At 50.4% G+C, this 21,955-nt stretch overlaps 1 protein-coding gene across 1 annotated transcript in view; it reads right to left on the reverse strand.

Annotated features, from left to right (window-relative positions):
• LOC123748718 (zinc finger protein 268-like) overlaps positions 1 to 14,281 on the reverse strand; it is a 66,523-nt gene extending 52,242 nt beyond the window's left edge. The window contains exon 1 of the mRNA XM_069318424.1: positions 14,082 to 14,281. The gene's annotated coding sequence lies outside the window, so the exon portion shown is untranslated. The remainder of the gene's footprint in view (positions 1 to 14,081) is intronic.
• Between the last annotated feature and the right edge of the window lie 7,674 nt (positions 14,282 to 21,955).

A 21,955-nucleotide genomic window follows, 5' to 3' on the forward strand; every position in this document is an offset into this window, starting at 1 on the left:
GCCGTGGATATATGCATAGTAAACACGCGATTAAATTTGATAAATAGTTTTAAGAGTATGGGCAGTGAACAAGAATATAAATAAATGACTTGACATGGGATGTGGAGAGTTTGTTGGAGAAGTGAGGCTCGCTTCAGATGCGCTTGAGCTCACTTGAGCTGAAGAGAACGTGATTGGAGGGTGTACTCCGTTTGAGCCCCTGGTGAAGAAGAACCCCTGTTTCATATACCTTCAAGAGGAAGGAAGTGGGAAGATGTTTCGACTGAGGAATAAGTCTGCAGACATGCCAGCTCGAGTCGTGAACTGCAGGTGTTGTGGAGCAGTTAAAGCAGTTCTGTGGGTAGCCTGAGGCGCCCCGAGTGTCGCCGCCCCGTCAGTGAGCGCCGCAAGTGAACCAAATTCTGTGGTAAGCCAATTTTAACTAGTTTACAGTGATTGTCTGCAGTTGGTCGTGTACCCAGCGACCGTAGCGAATGTTTATTGATATGTTAGGCATGCTTTAGTAAAGCAGAAGGCCAAAATAGGAGAGTAAATATGGAGGAAGGTCCTGGAGGGCGATGTGGCGTCCATCCCCTCCGACCACTTGTGGGTGACTGAGGGAGGATTAGCTCCTGACGGAGGAGCTGCCCCGTGGCGGGGCAGCTCCTCCGTCAGGAACTAATCCTCCCTTTAATTCTCAGGCAGGTAGAGGAACCACCCAGCGGGAGGCGGAAGATGGATTCGTCCTGGATGAGGGAGTGCATACTCACAACATGTAGAAAGCAGAGAGATGATGGGTGGAAACATTAATTGTGTGGTTTATTTTGTTTATGTATGCATAGGGAAACATTTTTATTGGCATGTCGATGGGTTGCAGGTTTGTCTGGTGAAGGAGTTGCTGTGAACTTAGAGCCAGCAAAGGAGGAGTAGTGGATGAGACTCCAAGGTTGTGGAAGGTACTGAGCTCTGTGGAGGAGCAGCCATACAGTGAGGAGCAGGACCTCAAGCTGTGAGAAGAGCAGCAGTGAAGTGAAGTTTCACATGCTTCTGTAATACCAGTGATGGAGCATCATGGTGGTTCAGGGAAACTTCATGGTTCAGCAGTCTGGAAGAGCTGCAGAGGATTCTGGTAGATAAACCTGGAAGAGCCTGAAGATATCAGGGTAGTCAGCTCCCAGATTTGGGAAGGAATTTCTTATTGACCACTTGTACTCAGCTGGTAGAGTGTTTGGTTGCCATTAGCGTGCACGACGCAGTGAAAGGTGCGTGATTGATTACCATTTTTGTGCCAAGGAGTACTTAAGGAGTACTTATACTGAAGTATAGAGTTACAACTGACTGTAGGCTGGATTACCTGTAAATATATATATATATATATATATATATATATATATATGTGTGTGTGTGTGTGTGTGTGTGTGTGTGTGTGTGTGTGTGTGTGTGTGTGTGTGTGTGTGTGTGTTTGTGTTCTAGTACTAATAGGGTGATTGGTTATCATTTTTGTGCCAAGAATTATTTATATTCATGGTTATAGTATTACAGCCATTGGCTGAATTGCCTGCAGATATTTACACATATTCCAGAGCTGATAGTGCCATATCACATTGTATTACATGATTTACCCACTTGGTGAGGTTGGTAGCATAAGTGGCGAGCCAGGAGTTGGGCGACTGCTTGGTATAAGCGACTGACAGAGCCCTAATGGTTTTGAACTACAACCAGGTTGTTATATCATAAAGTGCAGAGGTTTATATTCCCATGTATCATATGTGAGTGCTCTGTATATGTTCTGTGTTGTTATTAAATCTGTGTAGTTAACAGGTGTTTCCCCTTGTCCTAGTGAGGCTTCCCAGGAAGTAAAATAGAGAGAGAAAGAAAGCACCACAGCTGTGGATAGGATAGTACAGAATAATAATAAGAGAAAGGATATTGAGGAGATCATACCAACCAAGGAGAGAGTGAGGAGTCACGGTGGCTAGAGTGGGGGTGTGCACATGACAATGAGGCTAGTGTTGGAGCTGCATCCCCTAAATATGTGATGCTGAGCCCGTCTCCAAAAGCAAGAAGCATGCAGGGTGATCAAAGAGTTGCAACATTGAACGAGGTGCCTCAGGAAACACAACATCCTCGACTGTGAGAACCAATTACACACCTATAATAAGTGTAACAAGGGTCAGCACCATGCTGCATTGTGCAGAGACAACAAAACAAAGTGTCCAAACCCTAAGATGGAAGATAACATTCCAACCACAGTACAATACAGCAAGGTGTGACAGAAAATCAGTGTCCTATCAACAAATTTAAAAAATGATATGACTTTGCCTACTGGCCAAATTACCATCCAAAATAAGAGGACCAACGTCCATACCCGTGGGTTGTTTGACCAAGGGTCCCAGAGAACATTTCACTAAAAAGGTGGCAGATGATGTACAATTAAGGCCTATAACCCAGACGACATTCAGAATTTCAGGGTTTCTAGCAGATACAGGGCCTCTAATCTACCAGGTGGTACAGCCATCAGCACGGTTAGGCAGCTATGTCTGTCAAGAACAAGCCATTTTGGTGGATACAATTCCAGCCAACCTACAAGTTTAAGGTCTGGGAGTTACTGCCAAATTCCTGAGAAATAGAGGAATAAAATTGGCAGATAAAGTTAAGTTTGATCACCTCACCGATTTCGGTATCTTTGTAGGTGCAGACTTCTTCTACCAATTCATCACTAGCCTTACTAAATATGAGATCATAAACATGTTTAATTTTGCAAGAGGCAAATTACTCACAGGCCCATTATTAACCCTGAGGAAACCTATACCTGCAGACAAACAATACCAATCGTAATCTAAATTTGTCAGCTGATTATATATCTCCAGTAGAATTATACTTAGGAGATTACAGCTGACTATAACAACAGGGGTTGATCTTTATATCATCATTTAAAGCTGAAGATGAGATCATGAGGCCTCAGTGCCAAATCAGTAAACAGTAGCCTAAACAAGCTACAAGTTACTGCGACCAATGTCAATGAACCCACTGTAGTCTCAAAACCATACTTGACTTTAATGATTGACTATTCAATCCTCTGAATCAATTAAACCAAATTAAACCCCAATTTGTCAGTCAACTAAACACCAGCAAATAAGCATAAGGGAGTATGACTGATTATATAAATCTGAAGACTAATTTTGATACATTTATTATTTAATTGAGATGTATGCCATAGGCCCCAGCGTTTATATATCAGTGACCAGTTACCTGAAGAAGCTTAAAGGTAATATACCTAATGTCACTGTTCTCATTACAGTCCCGGAATCATACTTGACAGTAGTTGTGGCTCACATTCAGTCCTCTGGATTAAATAAAATGTGATTAGGCTAGAAATTTAGCCTCCCAAGAGTTAGCAGGAAATGAAATCGTCAAAGGACTTCCAACCCCGGCAACTCAAGTATGGGACCAATTTTACCTGCAACGCCAGTACAGGAGTCCTGTACGAACTGACTCACAAATGTGTGATTACTAACTACTAACATTCAAATTAAACTAATAATTCTGAGGGGGAGTATCGGTGTTCGTCAGTCCTAAGTAATGGACTTTGATCTGTATTCGGACCCTGGGAATTATGTCAGAAACCACGACACCATTTACTAACATTTAATACAATAGGCAGATAATATTACTGGTGATTTGTAATAAACAAATTCACTCATAGAAGATATGGCACATTGGAATATTCCTCATTAGAAAATAGAGTTATCATTGCCACGTCACTATTAAATTCACCAGCTATATTATTAAGAATTATTCTTAATACAGCAGTCTCTGGACTGTAAACATCATAGAAAAAAATTCTCTTGAATCAACTTGATTATTAGTACTAAATAGAGTAAATGTGGGCATTCTAACCACTTCTTGACACATCTGGAGAACAATGGATGCTGTCAGTGGGAGGGAGACTACCAGCAGTTGACGTCATTAAATTTAAACAAAGTCTCGAAAGGAGCTCACTTCAAGTTCCACAGAAATTTCCTTTGGACACCAGTGTTACAGGACTAATAGAGTCCCCATTATCAACATGCATCGTCTTCAATAATGGAGGTGCTCTTTCCGAAACTCATTTAATTGCTGTTTCAATCCTGATCAGAAATGTTATAGGTAGTTATAAAGTGAGCCGGTTAGAATGCAAACGAGACATAAAACTAGGTAAATATTCCTTGGACCTTATTTCATAAATATTAACTATAATTCCCTAGATACAGCTGTCATATTAGGTTCCTACTATTTATTGTGAGTGCCCTTTGACAGGTGTAATTGAAGAGTAAGAAATATAACTTGTTACCTAGTTGATGCACTTACCAAGTTGTTGTACTCACGCACAACACTTGTACATGAGTTGATTCACTTACCTAGTTGTTGTACTCATGCACAACACTTGTACATGAGTTGATGCACTTACCTAGTTGTTGTACTCATGCACAACACTTGTACATGAGTTGATGCACTTACCTAGTTGTTGTACTCATGTACAACACTTGTACAAGAGTTGATGCACTTACCTAGTTGTTGTACTCATGCACAACACTTGTACAAGAGTTGATGCACTTACCTAGTTGTTGTACTCATGCACAACACTTGTACATGAGTTGATGCACTTACCTAGTTGTTGTACTCATGCACAACACTTGTACATGAGTTGATGCACTTACCTAGTTGTTGTACTCATGTACAACACTTGTACAAGAGTTGATGCACTTACCTAGTTGTTGTACTCATGCACAACACTTGTACAAGAGTTGATGCACTTACCTAGTTGTTGTACTCATGCACAACACTTGTACATGAGTTGATGCCAGTCACACCCACAAGGAGTTATCGATTGGCATGTTCTTCAGCGTTCATACTGGTTGTCTAGGATAAAACTACAATACAGATAAGGCCTCCCCATTTTAGTTAATATATGTAGTCTAATACTGTAGTGAATGTCTACTAATCAACAATTTTGATTAACTATATATAAACCATAACCCCCCCAGAATGTGTAAGGAAATCGATTTGTGGAACATTCAAGAAAAACAGTCCACTTTAAACATTATAGTTTACTATCGAAAAATATAAATTAATGTAAAATATAAATTACTATATAAATTAATATAAACTAAATAAATATAAATCTCACCATCAGTTTCCCGACATATTCAAAACCATACTGTTTATGACATGTTAGCCGATGATTATCAAAAAATGATATATGCCGAGTGATTAAAAAGTCCAGGATTTTGCCAGTAATGGAGAGCAGGTACACTGGTCTGTAATTACCAACGTCTGAGCGGCTCTTCTTTATGTGTACTTGAACAACATCTGCCTTCTTCCATAAGGAGGACCCAAATATAGGCAGAGTTGGAATAGGCATGTGAGAGGTGGAGCCAACAGGTCAGCACAGCTGCGTAATATTCTTGGACTGACCTTATCTGCCCCACAGCTTTGCTTGTGTCTAGGGTTTTCAGAAGATGGAGAACTTCTGCCTGCTGTGTAACGACTTCAGTCATCAAAGACACAGTGCTTGGAGCAAGATGTGGGGTTCACGTTCAGGACCAGGGACTTGCATCTTGGCAGCAAAGTGGATTGCCAGTAGATCACCTTTATTCTTACTGCTGGTTGCAACAGTTCAATCCTTACGATTTAGAGTTGGGATTGTGTCCTCAGATGAGTATCCCAACCGATCCTTCACCAGGGACCACCAGACCTTGGATCCAACCCTGCCATGTGCAAGTTTTCTTCGAGTTTTGGATTCCCATCTGGATATGGCCCACGTTTGAACTTTTTCATTATTCGAACAAAATGTCTATGAATGTTGAACTCACTCTCTCTCACTCTCTCACTCTCTCTCGCTCACCTGTATTTCTCTTCTCTCTCTCTCCTTCTCTCCTGTATTTTTCTTCTCTCTCTCTAGGGATGGTATAAGATGTGTCATTAGAGATGATGGTAGTAGGGATCTTGGTAGTATGGATAGTGGTATATAGGATGGTTATAGTTGTGGATGGAAGGTGGTTGAAGAAATTACAGTTGCAAAAATGGTGATAACGTGGATGATTTTAGTAGGGATTGTTGTATTAGGTAGCCGGTCGGCCGAGAGGACAGCACGCGGAACTTGTGATCCTGTGGTCCTGGGTTCAATCCCAGGCGCCAGCGAGAAACAATGGGCAGAGTTTCTTTCACCCTATGCCCCTGTTACCTAGCAGTAAAATAGGTACCTGGGTGTTAGTCAGCTGTCACGGGCGGCCAGGATACGAACCCATGACAAAGCGCTCGCAGAACGCCAGGCTTTTCACATATTAACAGAGTAAGAGTTTGACAGAGTTAGTAAGGATGTTGTTAGTTTTGGTTATTGGCAGTGGTGACACTAGGAATGCTTGCAGTAATTGTTGTACGGATGGTGATAGTGGTAGTAAGAGGAATTGTGGTAGTAAGAGGGATGGTGGTAGTGGTAGTAAGAGATATGGTGGTAGTTGTAGTAAGAGGGATGGTGGATGTGGTAGTATGAGGAATGGTGGTAGTGGGAGAGATGGTGGTAATGGTAGTATGAGAGATGGTGGTAGTATAGTGAGAGAGATGGTGGTAGTGGTAGAAAGAGGGATTGTGGTAGTCGTAGTAAGAGGGATGGTGGTGGTAGTAGTAGTAAGTGGGATGGTGGTAGAGGTAGTAAGAGAGATGGTGGTAGTGGTAGTATGAGGGATTGTGGTAGTCGTAGTAAGAAGGATGGTGGTGGTAGTAGTAGTAAGTGGGATGGTGGTAGAGGTAGTAAGAGAGATGGTGGTAGTGGTAGTATGAAGGATTGTGGTTGTCGCTGTAAGAGGGATGGCGGTAGTGGTAGTAAGAGGAATGGTGGTAGAAAGAGGGTTGGTGGTAGTAGTAGTAAGTGGGATGGTGGTAGTGGTAGTAAGAGAGGTAAGAGGGATTGTGGTCGTCGTAGTGAGAAGGATGGTGGTAGTGGTAGTAAGAAAGATAGTGGTAGTAAGAAAGATGGTGGTAGTGGTAGTATGAGGGATGATGGTAGTGGTAGTGAGAGAGATGGTGGTACTAGTAGTAAGAGGGATTGTGGTTGTCGTTGCAAGAGGGATGGTGGTAGTGGTAGTAAGAGAAATGGTGGTAGTGGTAGCAAGAGGGATGGTGGTAGTAGTTAGTGGGATGGTGGTAGTGGTAGTAAGAGGGATGGTGGTAGTGGTAGTAAGAGGGATGGTGGTAGTGGTAGTAAGATTGGTAAGAGGGATTGTGGTAGTCGTAGTGAGAAGGATGGTGGTAGTGGTAGTAAGAAAGATGGTGGTAGTATTGTCGTAATCAAAGCATCACAAAACATTACTCACCAAAGGATCGAAAAATGTTGAAACTGTCAGTGGCAGGCTGGCTCACACAACAGTGTTTGTACGACTAGCTTCCACAACAGTCACTGTAACTACAGTAGAGGAGCTGTGACGCTCACCACCTCCCACAACACAATAGAGGAGCAGCAACGTCCACCACCTCCCACAACACAGTCAGATTCAGATTCAGATTCAGATGTTTATTCAGGTAAGGTATATACATACAAGTGATGTTACATTAATGGATTGATATATAGATAGAGCTAGTACATACAATGCCTAAAGCCACTATTACGCAATGCGTTTCGGGCAAGAAAACATTAATATCTAGAACTTAATACTAATTGAGCATAAAGAATAAAAGATGTTGAGAACAAATACAAATAAAGATAAAAAAAAGGGGGAAACATGACTGAAAAAGCAGCACAAAACAATAGGTTGACAAACAGTGTTGATTAAAAAAAAAAAAAGAAAATAACAGACATGGGTTGACAATAGAGGAGTGAGGTAGATTACAGGGAATTTATTAGGTAGTGTTTAGTTTTTATCTTAAACTGGTTGAGAGAGGTACAGTCTTTAACATGGTTGGGAAGGTCATTCCACATTCTGGGCCCCTTGATTTGCAGAGCATTTCTAGTTTGATTAAGACGTACTCTAGGAATATCAAAACTGTATTTATTTCTGGTGTGGTGCTCATGGGTTCTGTTACAACCTACTATGAAGCTTTTAAGATCAGGATTGGCATTATAGTTTAGCGTTTTATATATGTATAATACACATGAGAGAATGTGCAGTGACTTAATATCTAACATATTAAGAGATTTGAGTAGGGGTACCGAGTGATGTCTGGGGCCAGAGTTGGATATTGTTCTAATAGCGGCTTTGTGTTGGGTAATTAGAGGACGTAAGTGATTTTGGGTAGTAGAACCCCAAGCACAAATACCATAGTTGAGATAAGGATAGATAAGGGAGTAATAGAGAGTCACCAGGGCAGGGCGTGGTACATAATATCTGATCTTAGAAAGAATGCCCACCGTTTTTGAAACTTTTTTAGATATATTTAGAATGTGTCCCTGGAAATTCAGCTTGTGGTCAATGAGAATGCCAAGGAATTTGCCATCTAATTTGTTACAAATTTGGGTATTGTTTATTTTGAGATTTATAAGACTAGAGGATTTATTGCCAAACAGAATATAGAAGGTTTTGTCAATGTTAAGGGTGAGTTTGTTGGCAGTTAGCCAAAGATGGACTTTATTTAGCTCAGTATTTACTGTGGCATTTAGAGCAAGAGGGTCAGGACTGGAGTAAATGAAGGTTGTGTCGTCAGCAAATAGAATTGGTTTGAGGTGTTGGGAGGCATTTGGAAGGTCATTAATGTATATGAGAAAGAGGAGAGGGCCAAGTATGCTGCCCTGAGGAACACCAATGTTGATGGGTAGGGTGGGAGAAATTGTATTATTCACAGAAACATATTGGAGCCTGTCAGTAAGGTAGGACTCGAGGTATTGTAGGGAGTGTCCTCTGACTCCATAATGATGTAATTTAAGAAGAAGGTTATGGTGGTTGACAGTATCAAAAGCTTTACGCAGGTCCACAAATAACCCAACAGGGAACTCCTTTTTATCAAGGGCTGTATGAATCGAGTTAAGCATACTAATAAGTGCATCGTTAGTGCTTTTTTTGGGTCTGAAGCCATATTGGCAAGGGCTAAGTATATTGAGTTTGGCTAGATATGAGTAAAGCTGCTTGTATATAAGTTTTTCAAAAATTTTTGACAAGTTTGGCAGGATTGATATAGGTCTGTAGTTGTTAACATCTGTGGGGTCACCACATTTGTGGACAGGCGTTACTCTCGCTTTTTTTAGAATATCTGGAAAGGTTTGGAGTTCAAGTGACTTGTTGAAGAGCAAAGCAATAGCAGGGGCTAAAGATCTGGAGGCTTTTTTGTAAATTAAAGTTGGTATCTCCTCAAGGGCACCAGACTTGGTTTTAAGGGAAAGGATTATCTCATTGACGTCAGTGGAGTTAATAGGCTTTAGGTACAGAGACTGTGGATAGTTACCTGTAAGATAGTCCTTAATGTCAGTACTGGAAGATGGAATATCATTTGCAAGGGATGAACCAATGGAAGAGAAGAACCTATTAAACTCAATAGCAGAATCAGAGGCTGAAAGCTGACCATCGTTATTACGATGGTCAACACTGCCGCTCACAAGCGTCCCCTCCCCCACCCCCCGGGGATACAGGAGTAGCCGCTTATACAGTGGTGCCGCTTTAACGGAAACTCTGTGCGTATTAGTGGCTTTAGGCATAGTATGTATTCGCTCAATCTAGATATCTAATATTATGTTTGTAACTCATCTTGTATGTACGTACTTTTAGCTAAATAAATATCTGATTGGATTTGATATGCTTGTACAGTGTTGCCGCGTCCAGGCGTCACACACTGCCACACTCATCTCTCACTGGACGTCCAGTTGCGTTTCCAGACCGCTCCACACCCACCCTCAGCCCCTCACCCACCCACAGCCCCTCACCCACCCTCGGCCTCTCACCCACCCTCAGCCTCTCACCCACCCTCAGCCTCTCACCTACCCTCAGCCTCTCACCCACCCTCAGCCCCTCACCCACCCTCAGCCTCCTCACCCGCCCTCAGCCTTACACCCACCCTCAGCCTTACACCCACCCTCAGCCCCTCACCCACCCTCGGCCTCCTCACCCACCCTCAGCCCCTCACCCACCTTCAGCGCCTAACCTACCCTCAGTCCCTCACCCACTCTCAGCACCTCACCCAACCTCAGCCCCTCACACACCCTCAGCCCGTCACACACCCTCAGCCCCTCACCCACCTTCAGCCCCTCACCCACTGTTAGCGCCTCACCTACCCTCAGCACCTCACCCACCCTCAGCCCCCTCACCCGCCCTCAGCCCCTCACCCACCCTCAGCTCCTCACCCACTCTCAACCCCTCACCCATCCTCAGCCCTTCACCCCCTCAGTGACTCACCCCCCCTTAGTCCGTCACCCACCCTCAGCATTTCACCCACTCTCAGCCCCTGACCCACCCTCAGCCCCTCACCCACCCTCAGCCCTTCACCTTCCCTCAGCACCTCACCCACCCTCAGCCCCTCACCTTCCCTCAGCCCTTCACCCACCATCAGCCCCTCATCCACTCTCAGCCCCTCACCCACCCTCAGCCCCCCACCCACCCTCAGCGCCTCACCCACCCTCAGCCTCTCACCAGCCCTCAGCCCCTCACCCACCCTCAGCGCCTCACCTAACCTCAGCACCTCACCCACCCTCAGCCCCTCACCCACCCGCAGTACCTCACCCTCAGCGCCTCACCCGCCTTCAGCCACTCACCCACCCTCAGCCCCTCTCCCACCCTCAGCCCCTCACCCACCCTCAGCCCCACACCAACCCTCAGCACCTCACCCACCCTCAGCCCCTCACCCACCTTCAGCCCCCTCACCCACCTTCAGCCCCCTCACCCACTCTCAACCCCTCACCCACTCTCATCCCCTCACCCTCCCTCAGCCCCTCACCCACCCTCAGCCTCTCACCCACCCTCAGCCCCTCACCCACCGTCAGTCCCGCACCCACCCCCAGCCCCCTCACCCACCCTCAGCCCCACACCAGTCCTCAGCCCCTCACCCAATCACAGCCCCTTACCCACCCTCAGCCCATCACCCACTCTCAGCCCCTCACCCTCCATCAGCCCCTCACCCACGCTCAGCGCCTCCTCCACCTTCAGCGTCTCACCCACCCTCATCCTTTCACCTACCCCACAGTCCATCACCCTCAGCCCCTCACTCACCATCAGTCCCACACCCACCCCCTGCCGCTCATCCACCCTCAGCCCCTCACCTAACCTCAGCGCCTCACCCACCCTCAGCCCCTCACACACCCTCAGCCCGTCACACACCCTCAGCCCCTCACCCACCTTCAGCCCCTCACCCACTGTTAGCGCCTCACCTACCCTCAGCACCTCACCCACCCTCAGCCCCCTCACCCGCCCTCAGCCCCTCACCCACCCTCAGCTCCTCACCCACTCTCAACCCCTCACCCATCCTCAGCCCTTCACCCCCTCAGTGACTCACCCCCCCCTTAGCCCCTCACCCACCCTCAGCATTTCACCCACTCTCAGCCCCTGACCCACCCTCAGCCCCTCACCCACCCTCAGCCCCTCACCTTCCCTCAGCCCTTCACCCACCGTCAGCCCCTCATCCACTCTCAGCCCCTCACCCACCCTCAGCCCCCCACCCACCCTCAGCGCCTCACCCACCCTCAGCCTCTCACCAGCCCTCAGCCCCTCACCCACCCTCAGCGCCTCACCTAACCTCAGCACCTCACCCACCCTCAGCCCCTCACTCAACCGCAGTACCTCACCCTCAGCGCCTCACCCACCTTCAGCCACTCACCCACCCTCAGCCCCTCTCCCACCCTCAGCCCCTCACCCACCCTCAGCCCCACACCAACCCTCAGCTCCTCACCCACCCTCAGCCCCTCTCCCACCCTCAGCCCCTCACCCACCCTCAGCCCCACACCAACCCTCAGCTCCTCACCCACCCTCAGCCCCTCACCCACGCTCAGCGCCTCCTCCACCTTCAGCGTCTCACCCACCCTCATCCTTTAACCTACCCCACAGTCCATCACCCTCAGACCCTCACTCACCATCAGTCCCACACCCACCCCCTGCCGCTCATCCACCCTCAGCCCCTCACCTAACCTCAGCGCCTCACCCACCCTCAGCCCCTCACCCACCCTCAGCCCCTCACGCAACCGCAGCGCCTCACCCTCGACAGCCCCTCACCCACCCTCAGCCCCACACCAACCCTCAGCCCCTCACCCACCCTCAACCCCTCACCCACTCTCAACCCCTCACCCACTCTCAACCCCTCACCCACCCTCAGCCCCTCACCCACCCTCAGCCCCTCACCCACCCTCAGCCTCTCACACTCAGCCCCTCACCCACCGTCAGTCCCGCACCCACCACCAGCCCCTTCACCACCCTCAGCCCCTCACCCTCCCTCAGCCCCACACCAGCCCTTTCCCACCTTCAGCCTCTCACCCACCCTCAGCCCATCACCCACTCTCAGCCCCTCACCCACCCTCAATGACTCACCACCTTCAGCCCCTCACCCACCCCAGCCCCTCACCCACCCCAGCCCCTCAAAGATTGTAACGTGATGATGCTGGATTGTTTTTAAGGTTTTCAGGTATAAGTGATTATGTCTGCTCTTTTCCCTGTGGCTGTGGAATACGCAACTGGAGACCAGAAGATAATCCTTGAAGTTACATGCGAGATGTAATCCCGAATGTGCCTACATTATTCTTGCAAGGGGAAAGGAATTTGTTAAAAATGCTAGATTGACATTACCATTACCTATACAACCTATAGACGATGATTTAATTAATATCCTAATGGAGAGTATGGATAAGTTAAAAAAATCTGATTCATCAAAAATTAATACCTGTTGAGAGTATAAGATATGCTTTAATTCAGTACCTTAAGGAATCAAGGGATTTATTACCATTTATTATACAAAGTAGATGTCTTGAAATAGTGTTGAGGTATATGCAAGAGGGTACAGATATTTATTTACGGGTATGGGAAATAATTTATGAAGCAGTGGATGATAAAGAGGAAGAAGTAGTTACACCTGAAGATCTGGGATTGAAAACTTTACCTGAGACATGTACTAACACTGTTGAAAACAAGGATTGTACAGAACAATCTTGGGTAGAAGATATTTTATGCAGAGTTTGTATGGATAAAAATATTAATATTGTAATACTATCGTGTAAACATATGGTGACATGCAGCGGTTGTCTTTTATCTCTGAAATGCTGTTCAATTTGTAGAGGAAATATTTCATATATAATAAATCCAATAGCTTGTTGAATACCTGTAAAAGAGTTCTTAAATACCTGTTTACAAATTCTTTCTTTATCCTTAATAGAATAATTTGCTTATTAGATTGGGGACTAAAACATGTACTTAATTATGCCACTGAATAATGAGATGTTGTAATAAGTTAATGGAAAAATTTATTACAATGACGTGAGAAGTTACCCTTGACTAATGAAGGTGTATGTTTAATAAAGCTGAGTTAAGAAAAGAATGCCTTATGATGCTACTGTAAGTAACGACCTTGTGTACTTGCAAGTATCTTTAATTATATGAAGGTGTCTTAGAATGATTTATATAGACATAGTTTTGAAAATGAATAACTACTAAATACTCTGTAGTAACTCATTGAGAATTAGTAATGTTACTGTTGTTGTTAAGGATGATCTACTTACTTACTAAATGACAGAAACAACTAGTTTAAGAATTAGTACAAAAGATGAACAGAGAACATGTAAGGGGCTGTAAGGAACATGTAGGAACATGTAGTGGAGGGATTGAGGAAAATTGTAAGAAAGGGTTGCAAGTTGGGCGTGGAACACGTGGAGACATGTAAAGGATTGAGAGAGATTGTAAGCGCAGAAAACATGCTACAACGTGTAAAGCAGAAAGTGTAGTGGTAGTAAGAGGGATGGTGGTAGTGGTAGTAAGTGGGACGGTGGTAGTGGTAGTATGAGGGATGGTGGTAGTGAGAGAGATGGTGGTAATGGTAGTAAGAGGGATTGTGGTTGTCGTTTCAAGAGGGATGGTAATAGTGGTAGTGAGAAAGATGGTGGTAATGGTAGTAAGAGAGATGGTGGTAGTATTGTCGTAATCAAAGCATCACAAAACATTATTAACCAAAGGATCGAAAAATGTTGAAACTGTCAGTGGCAGGCTGGCTCACACAACAGTTTGTACGACTAGCTTCCACAACAGTCACTGTAATCACTGTAGAGGAGCTGTGACGTCTGGTGCCTCTCACAACAGTCACTAACTACAGTAGAGGAGCTGTGACGCTCACCACCTCCCACAACACAATAGAGGAGCAGCAACGTCCACCACCTCCCACAACACAGTCAACACTGCCGCTCACAAGCGTCCCCTCCCCCACCCCCAGGGGCTACAGGAGTAGCCGCTTATACAGTGGTGCCGCTTTAACGGAAACTCTGTGCGTATTAGTGGCTTTAGGCATAGTATGTATTCGCTCTATCTAGATATCTAACATTATGTTTGTAACTCATCTTGTATGTACGTACTTTTAGCTAAATAAATATCTGATTGGATTTGATATGCTTATACAGTGATGCCGCGTCTAGGCGTCACACACTGCCACCCTCATCTCTCACTGGACGTCCAACTTGCGTTTCTAGACCGCTCCACACCCACCCTCAGCCCCTCACCCACCCTCAGCCCCACACCCACCCTCAGCCCCTCACCCACCCTTGGCCTCCTCACCCACCCTCAGTCCCTCACCCACCCTCAGCACCTCACCCAACCTCAGCCCCTCACACACCCTCAGCCTGTCACACACCCTTAGCCCCTCACCCACCTTCAGCCCCTCACCCACTGTCAGCGCCTCACCTACCCTCAGCACCTCACCCACCCTCAGCCCCCTCACCCACCCTCAGCCCTTCACCCCCTCAGCGACTCACCCACCCTCAGCATTTCACCCACTCTCAGCCCCTGACCCACCCTCAGTCCCTCACCCATCCTCAGCCCGTCACCTTCCCTCAGCACCTCACTCACCCTCAGCCCCTCACCTTCCCTCAGCCCTTCACCCATCGTTAGCCCCTCATCCACCCTCAGCCCCTCACCCACCCTCAGCGCCTCACCCTCTCACCAACCCTCAGCCCCTCACCCACCCTCAGCGCCTCACCTAACCTCAGCACCTCACCCACCCTCAGCCCCTAACCCACCCTCAGCCCCTCACCCAACCGCAGTGCCTCACCCTCAGCGCCTCACCCACCTTCAGCCACTCACCCACCCTCAGCCCCTCACCCACCCTCAGCCCATCACCCTCGACAGCCCCTCACCCACCCTCAGCCCCACACCAACCCTCAGCCCCTCACCCACCCTCAGCCCCTCACCCACCTTCAGCCCCCTCACCCACCTTCAGCCCCCTCACCCACTCTCAAACCCTCACCCACTCTCATCCCCTCACCCTCCCTCAGCCCCCTCACCCACCCTCAGCCTCTCACCCACCCTCAGCCCATCACACTCAGCCCCTCACCCACCGTCAGTCCCGCACCCACCCCCAGCCCGTTCACCACCCTCAGCCCCTCACCCTCCCACAGCCCAACACCAGCCCTCAGCTCTTCACCCAATCACAGCCCCTCACCCACCGTCAGCACTTCACCCTCCCTCAGCGCCTCATCCACCCTCAACGCCTCACCCTCCCTCATCCTCTCACCTACCCTCAGCCCATCACCCACCCTCAGCCCCTCAACCACCCTCAGCCTCTCACCCATCCTCAGTCCCACACCAACCCTCAGCCCCACACCAGCCCTTACCCACCTTCAACCCTTCACCCACCCTCAGCCCCTCACACACCCTCAGCCCCTCACCCACCCTCAGCCCATCACCCACACTCAGCCCCTCACCCACCCTCAGCCCCTCACCCACCTTCAGCCCCCTCACCCACTCTCAACCCCTCACCCACTCTCATTACCTCACCCTCCCTCAGCCCCTCACCCACCCTCAGCCTCTCACCCACCCTCAGCCCATCACACTCAGCCCCTCACCCACCGTCAGTCCCGCACCCACCCCAGCCCCCTCACCCACCCTCAGCCCCACACCCACCCTCAGCCCCACACCAGCCCTCAGCCCCTCACCCAATCACAGCCCCTAACCCACCCTCAGCACTTCACCCTCCCTCAGCGCCTCATCCACCCTCAGCGCCTCACCCTCCCTCATCCTCTCACCTACCCTCAGAACATCACCCACCCACAGCCCCTCAACCACCCTCAGCCTCTCACCCATCCTCAGTCCCACATCAACCCTCAGCCCCACACCAGCCCTTACCCACATTCAGCCTCTCACCCACCCTCAGCCCATCACCCACCCCTGGCCCCTCACCCACCCTCGGCCCCTCACCCACGCTCAGCCCCTCACCCAACCGCAGCGCCTCACCCTCAGCGCCTCACCCACCTTCAGCCACTCACCCACCCTCAGCCCCTCACCCACCCTCAGCCTATCACCCTCGACAGCCCCTCACCCACCCTCTGCCCCACACCAACCCTCAGCCCCTCACCCACCCTCAGCCTCTCACCCACCCTCAGCCCATCACCCACTCTCAACCCCTCACCCACTCTCAACCCCTCACCCACTCAACCCCTCACCCACTCTTAACCCTTCACCCACCCTCAGCCCCTCACCCACCCTCAGCCCCACACCCACCCTCAGCCCCTCACCCACCCTCAGCCCCTCACCCACCCTCAGCCCCTCACCCACCTTCAGCCCCTCACCCACCCTCAGCCCCTCACCCACCCTCAGCCCCTCACCCACCCTCGGCCTCCATACCCACCCATAGCCCCACACCCACCCTCAGCCCCTCACCCACCCTCAGCCTCCTCACCCACCCTGAGCCCCACACCCACCCTCAGCCCCTCACCCACCCTCGGCCTCTTCACCCACCCTCGGCCCCTCACCCACCCACAGCCCCTCACCCACCCTCGGCCTCCTCACCCACCCTCAGCCCCACACCCACCCTCAGCCCCACACCCACCCTCAGCCCCACACCCACCCTCAGCCCCACACCCACCCTCAGCTCCACACCCACCCTCACCCCCTCACCCACCCTCACCCCCTCACCCACCCTCAGCCCCTCACTCACCCTCGGCCTCCTCACCCACCCTCGGCCCCTCACCCACCCTCGGCCCCTCACCCACCCTCGGCCCCTCACCCACCCTCGGCCCCTCACACACCCTCGGCCCCTCACCCACCCTCGGCCTCTTCACCCACCCTCGGCCCCTCACCCACCCACAGCCCCTCACCCATCCTCGGCCTCCTCACCCACCCTCAGCCCCTCACCCACCCTCAGCCCCACACCCACCCTCAGCCCCACACCCACCCTCAGCCCCACACCCACCCTCAGCTCCACACCCACCCTCACCCCCTCACCCACCCTCACCCCCTCACCCACCCTCAGCCCCTCACCCACCCTCAGCCCCTCACTCACCCTCGGCCTCCTCACTCACCCTCGGCCTCCTCACCCACCCTCGGCCCCTCACCCACCCTCGGCCCCTCACCCACCCTCGGCCCCTCACCCACCCTCAGCCCCTCACCCACCCTCAGCCCCTCACACACCCTCAGCCCCTCACACACCCTCAGCCCCTCACCCACCCTCAGCCCCTCACCCACCCTCGGCCTCTTCACCCACCCTCGGCCTCTTCACCCACCCTCGGCCTCTTCACCCACCCTCGGCCCCTCACCCACCCTCGGCCCCTCACCCACCCTCAGCCCCTCACCCACCCTCAGCCCCACACCCACCCTAAGCCCCACCCTGAGCCCCACACCCACCCTAAGCCCCACCCTGAGCCCCACACCCACCCTCAGCCCCTCACCCACCCACGGCCTCTTCACCCACCCTCGGCCCCTCACCCACCCTCGGCCTCCTCACCGACCCTCAGCCCCTCACCCACCTTAAAGCGCCTAACCTACCCTCAATCCCTCACCCACCCTCAGCACCTCACCCAGCCTCAGCCCCTCACACACCCTCAGCCCGTCACACACCCTCAGCCCCTTACCCACCTTCAGCCCCTCACCCACTGTCAGCGCCTCACCTACCCTCAGCACCTCACCCACCCTCAGCCCCCTCACCCGCCCTCAGCCCCCTCACCCGCCCTCAGCCCCTCACCCACCCTCAGCTCCTCACCCACTCTCAACCCCTCACGCACCCTCAGCCCTTCACCCCCTCAGCGACTCACCCACCCTCAGCCCCTCATCCACCCTCAGCATCTCACCCACCTTCAGCCCCTGACTCACCCTCAGCCCCTCACATACCCTCAGCCCTTCACCTTCCCTCGGCACCTCACCCACCCTCAGCCCCTCACCTTCCCTCAGCCCTTCACCCACCGTCTGCCCCTCATCCACCCTCAGCCCCTCAGCCCCCCACCCACCCAGAGCGCCTCACCCACCCTCAGCCCCTCACCTAACCTCAGCACCTCACCCACCCTCAGCCCCTCACCCAACCGCAGCTCCTCACCCTCAGCGCCTCACCCACCTTCAGCCACTCACCCACATCAGCCCCTCACCCACCCTCAGCCCATCACCCTCGACAGCCCCTCACCCACCCTGAGCCCCACACCAACCCTCAGCCCCTCATCCACCCTCAGCCCCTCACCCACCCTCAGCCCTCTCACCCACTCTCAACCCCTCACCCACTCTCAACCCCTCACCCACCCTCAGCCCCTCACACACCCTCAGCCTCTCACCAACGTTCAGCCCCTCACCCACCGTACGTCCCGCACCCATCCCCAGCCCCCTCACCCATCCCCAGCCCCCTCACCCACCCTCAGCCCCTCACCCACTCTCAGCCCCACACCAGCCATCAGCCCCTCACCCAATCACAGCCCCTCACCCACCCTCAGCACTTCACCCTCCCTCAGTGCCTCATCCACCCTCAGCGCCTCACCCTCCCTCATCCTCTCACCTACCCTCTGCCCATCACCCACCCTCAGCCCCTCAACCACCCTCAGCCTCTCACTAATCCTCAGTCCCACACCAACCCTCAGCCCCACACCAGCCCTTACCCACCTTCAGCCCCTCACCCACTCTCAGCCCATCACCCACCCTCAGCCCCTCACCCACGCTCAGTGCCTCCTCCAACTTCAGCGTCTCACCCACCCTCATCCTTTCACCTACCCCACAGCCCATCACCCACAGCCCCTCACCGTCAGTCCCGCACCCACCCCCTCCCCCTCACCCACCCTCAGCCCCTCACCTAACTTCAGCGCCTCACCCACCCTCAACCCCTCACCCACCCTCAGCCCCTCACCCAACCGCAGCCCCTCACCCAACCGCAGCGCCTCACCCTCAGTGCCACACCCACCTTCAGCCACTCACCCACCCTCAGCCACTCACTCACTCTCAGCCCATCACCCTCGACAGCCCCTCACCCACCCTCAGCCCCTCACCCACCCTCAACCCCACACCCACCCTCAGCCCCTCACGCACCCTCAGTCTCTCACCTACCCTCAGCCCCTCACCCACTCTCAACCCCTCACACACTCTCAACCCCTCACCCACCCTCAGCCCCTCACCCACCCTCAGCCTCTCACCTACCCTCAGCCCATCACACTCAGCCCCTCACCCACCGTCAGTCCCGCACCCACCCCCAGCCCCTCACCCACCCTCAGCCCCACACCAGCCCTCAGCCCCTCACCCACCCTCAGCACTTCACCCTCCCTCAGCGCCTCATCCACCCTCAGCCCCATACCCACCCTCAGTGACTCACCACCCTCAGCCCCTCACCCATGCTCAGCTCCATGCCTACAATCTGCCCCTCACCCACCCTCAGCCCCTCACCTCCTCAGCCCCTAACTCCCCTTCAGCGCCTAACCCATCCTCAGCCCCTCACCCACCCTCAGCCCATCACCCACTCTCACCCTCTTACCCACCCTCAGCCATCACCCTCAGCCCCTCACCCATTCTCAGCGTCTCACTAACCCTCAGCGGCTCACTCACCCTCATTCTTTCACCTACCCTCAGCCCCTCACTCACCCTTACCGACTCTCCCACCCTCAACCCCTCACCCACTCTCAGCTTCTCACCCACCCTCAGTCCCTCACCCACCCTCAGTGATTAATCCACCCTCAGTCCCTCACCCACCCACAGCCCATTCACCCACCTTCAGCCCCTCACCCACCCTCAGCCCCTCTCATACCCTCAGCGCCTCATCCACCCTCAGCCCTATACCCATCCTCAGTGACTCAACACCTTCAGCCCCTCACCCACCCCAGCCCCTTACCCACCCTCAGTGACTCACCACCCTCAGCCCCTCACCCACCCCAGCCCCTTACCCACCCCAGCCGCTCAAAGATTGTAACGTGATGATGCTGGATTGTTTTTATGGTTTTCAGGTATAAGTGATTATGTCTGCTCTTTTCCCTGTGGCTGTGGAATACGCAACTGGAGACCAGAAGATAATCCTTGAAGTTACATGCGAGATGTAATCCCGAATGTGCCTACATTATTCTTGCAAGGGGAAAGAAATTTGTTAAAAATGCTAGATTGACATTACCATTACCTATAAAACCTATAGACGATGATTTAATTAATATCCTAATGGAGAGCATGGATAAGTTAAAAAAATCTGATTCATCAAAAATTAATACCTGTTGAGAGCATAAGATATGCTTTAATTCAGTACCTTAAGGAATCAAGGGATTTATTACCATTTATTATACAAAGTAGATGTCATGAAATAGTGTTGAGGTATATGCAAGAGGGTACAGATATTTATTTACGGGTACGGGAAATAATTTATGAAGCAGTGGATGATAAAGAGGAAGAAGTAGTTACACCTGAAGATCTGGGATTGAAAACTTTACCTGAGACATGTACTAACACTGTTGAAAACAAGGATTGTACAGAACAATCTTGGGTAGAAGATATTTTATGCAGAGTTTGTATGGATAAAAATATTAATATTGTAATACTATCGTGTAAACATATGGTGACATGCAGCGGTTGTCTTTTATCTCTGAAATACTGTCCAATTTTTAGAGGAAATATTTCATATATAATAAATTCAATAGCTTGTTGAATACCTGTAAAAGAGTTCTTAAATACCTGTTTACAAATTCTTTCTTTATCCTTAATAGAATAATTTGCTTATTAGATTGGGGACTAAAACAAGTACTTAATTATGCCACTGAATAATGAGATGTTGTAATAAGTTTAATGGAAAAATTTATTACAATGACGTGAGAAGTTACCTTTGACTAATGAAGGTGTATGTTTAATAAAGCTGAGTTAAGAAAAGATGATCCTTATGATGCTACTGTAAGTAACGACCTTGTGTACTTGCAAGTATCTTTAATTGTAGGAAGGTGTCTTAGAATGATTTATATAGACATAGTTTTGAAAATGAATAACTACTAAATACTCTGTAGTAACTCATTGAGAATTAGTAATGTTACTGTTGTTGTTAAGGATGATCTACTTACTTACTAAATGACAGAAACAACTAGTTTAAGAATTAGTACAAAAGATGAACAGAGAACATGTAAGGGGCTGTAAGGAACATGTAGGAACATGTAGTGGAGGGATTGAGGAAAATTGTAAGAAAGGGTTGCAAGTTGGGCGTGGAACACGTGGAGACATGTAAAGGATTGAGAGAGATTGTAAGCGCAGAAAACATGCTACAACATGTAAAGCAGAAAGTGTAGTGGTAGTGGTAGTAAGAGGGATGGTGGTAGTGGTAGTATGAGGGATTGTGGTAGTGGTAGTATGAGGGATTGTGGTAGTCGTAGTAAGAGAGATGGTGGTAGTATTGTCGTAATCAAAGCATCACAAAACATTACTCACCAAAGGATCGAAAAATGTTAAAACTGTCAGTGGCAGGCTGGCTCACACAACAGTTTGTACGACTAGCTTCCACAACAGTCACTGTAACTACAGTAGAGGAGCTGTGACGCTCACCACCTCCCACAACACAATAGAGGAGCAGCAACGTCCACCACCTCCCACAACACAGTCAACACTGCCGCTCACAAGCGTCCCGGGCCCCT

The sequence above is a fragment of the Procambarus clarkii genome, chromosome 90 (assembly GCF_040958095.1).
Source record: "Procambarus clarkii isolate CNS0578487 chromosome 90, FALCON_Pclarkii_2.0, whole genome shotgun sequence".
In the NCBI taxonomy this organism is placed as follows: Eukaryota; Metazoa; Arthropoda; class Malacostraca; order Decapoda; family Cambaridae; genus Procambarus; species Procambarus clarkii.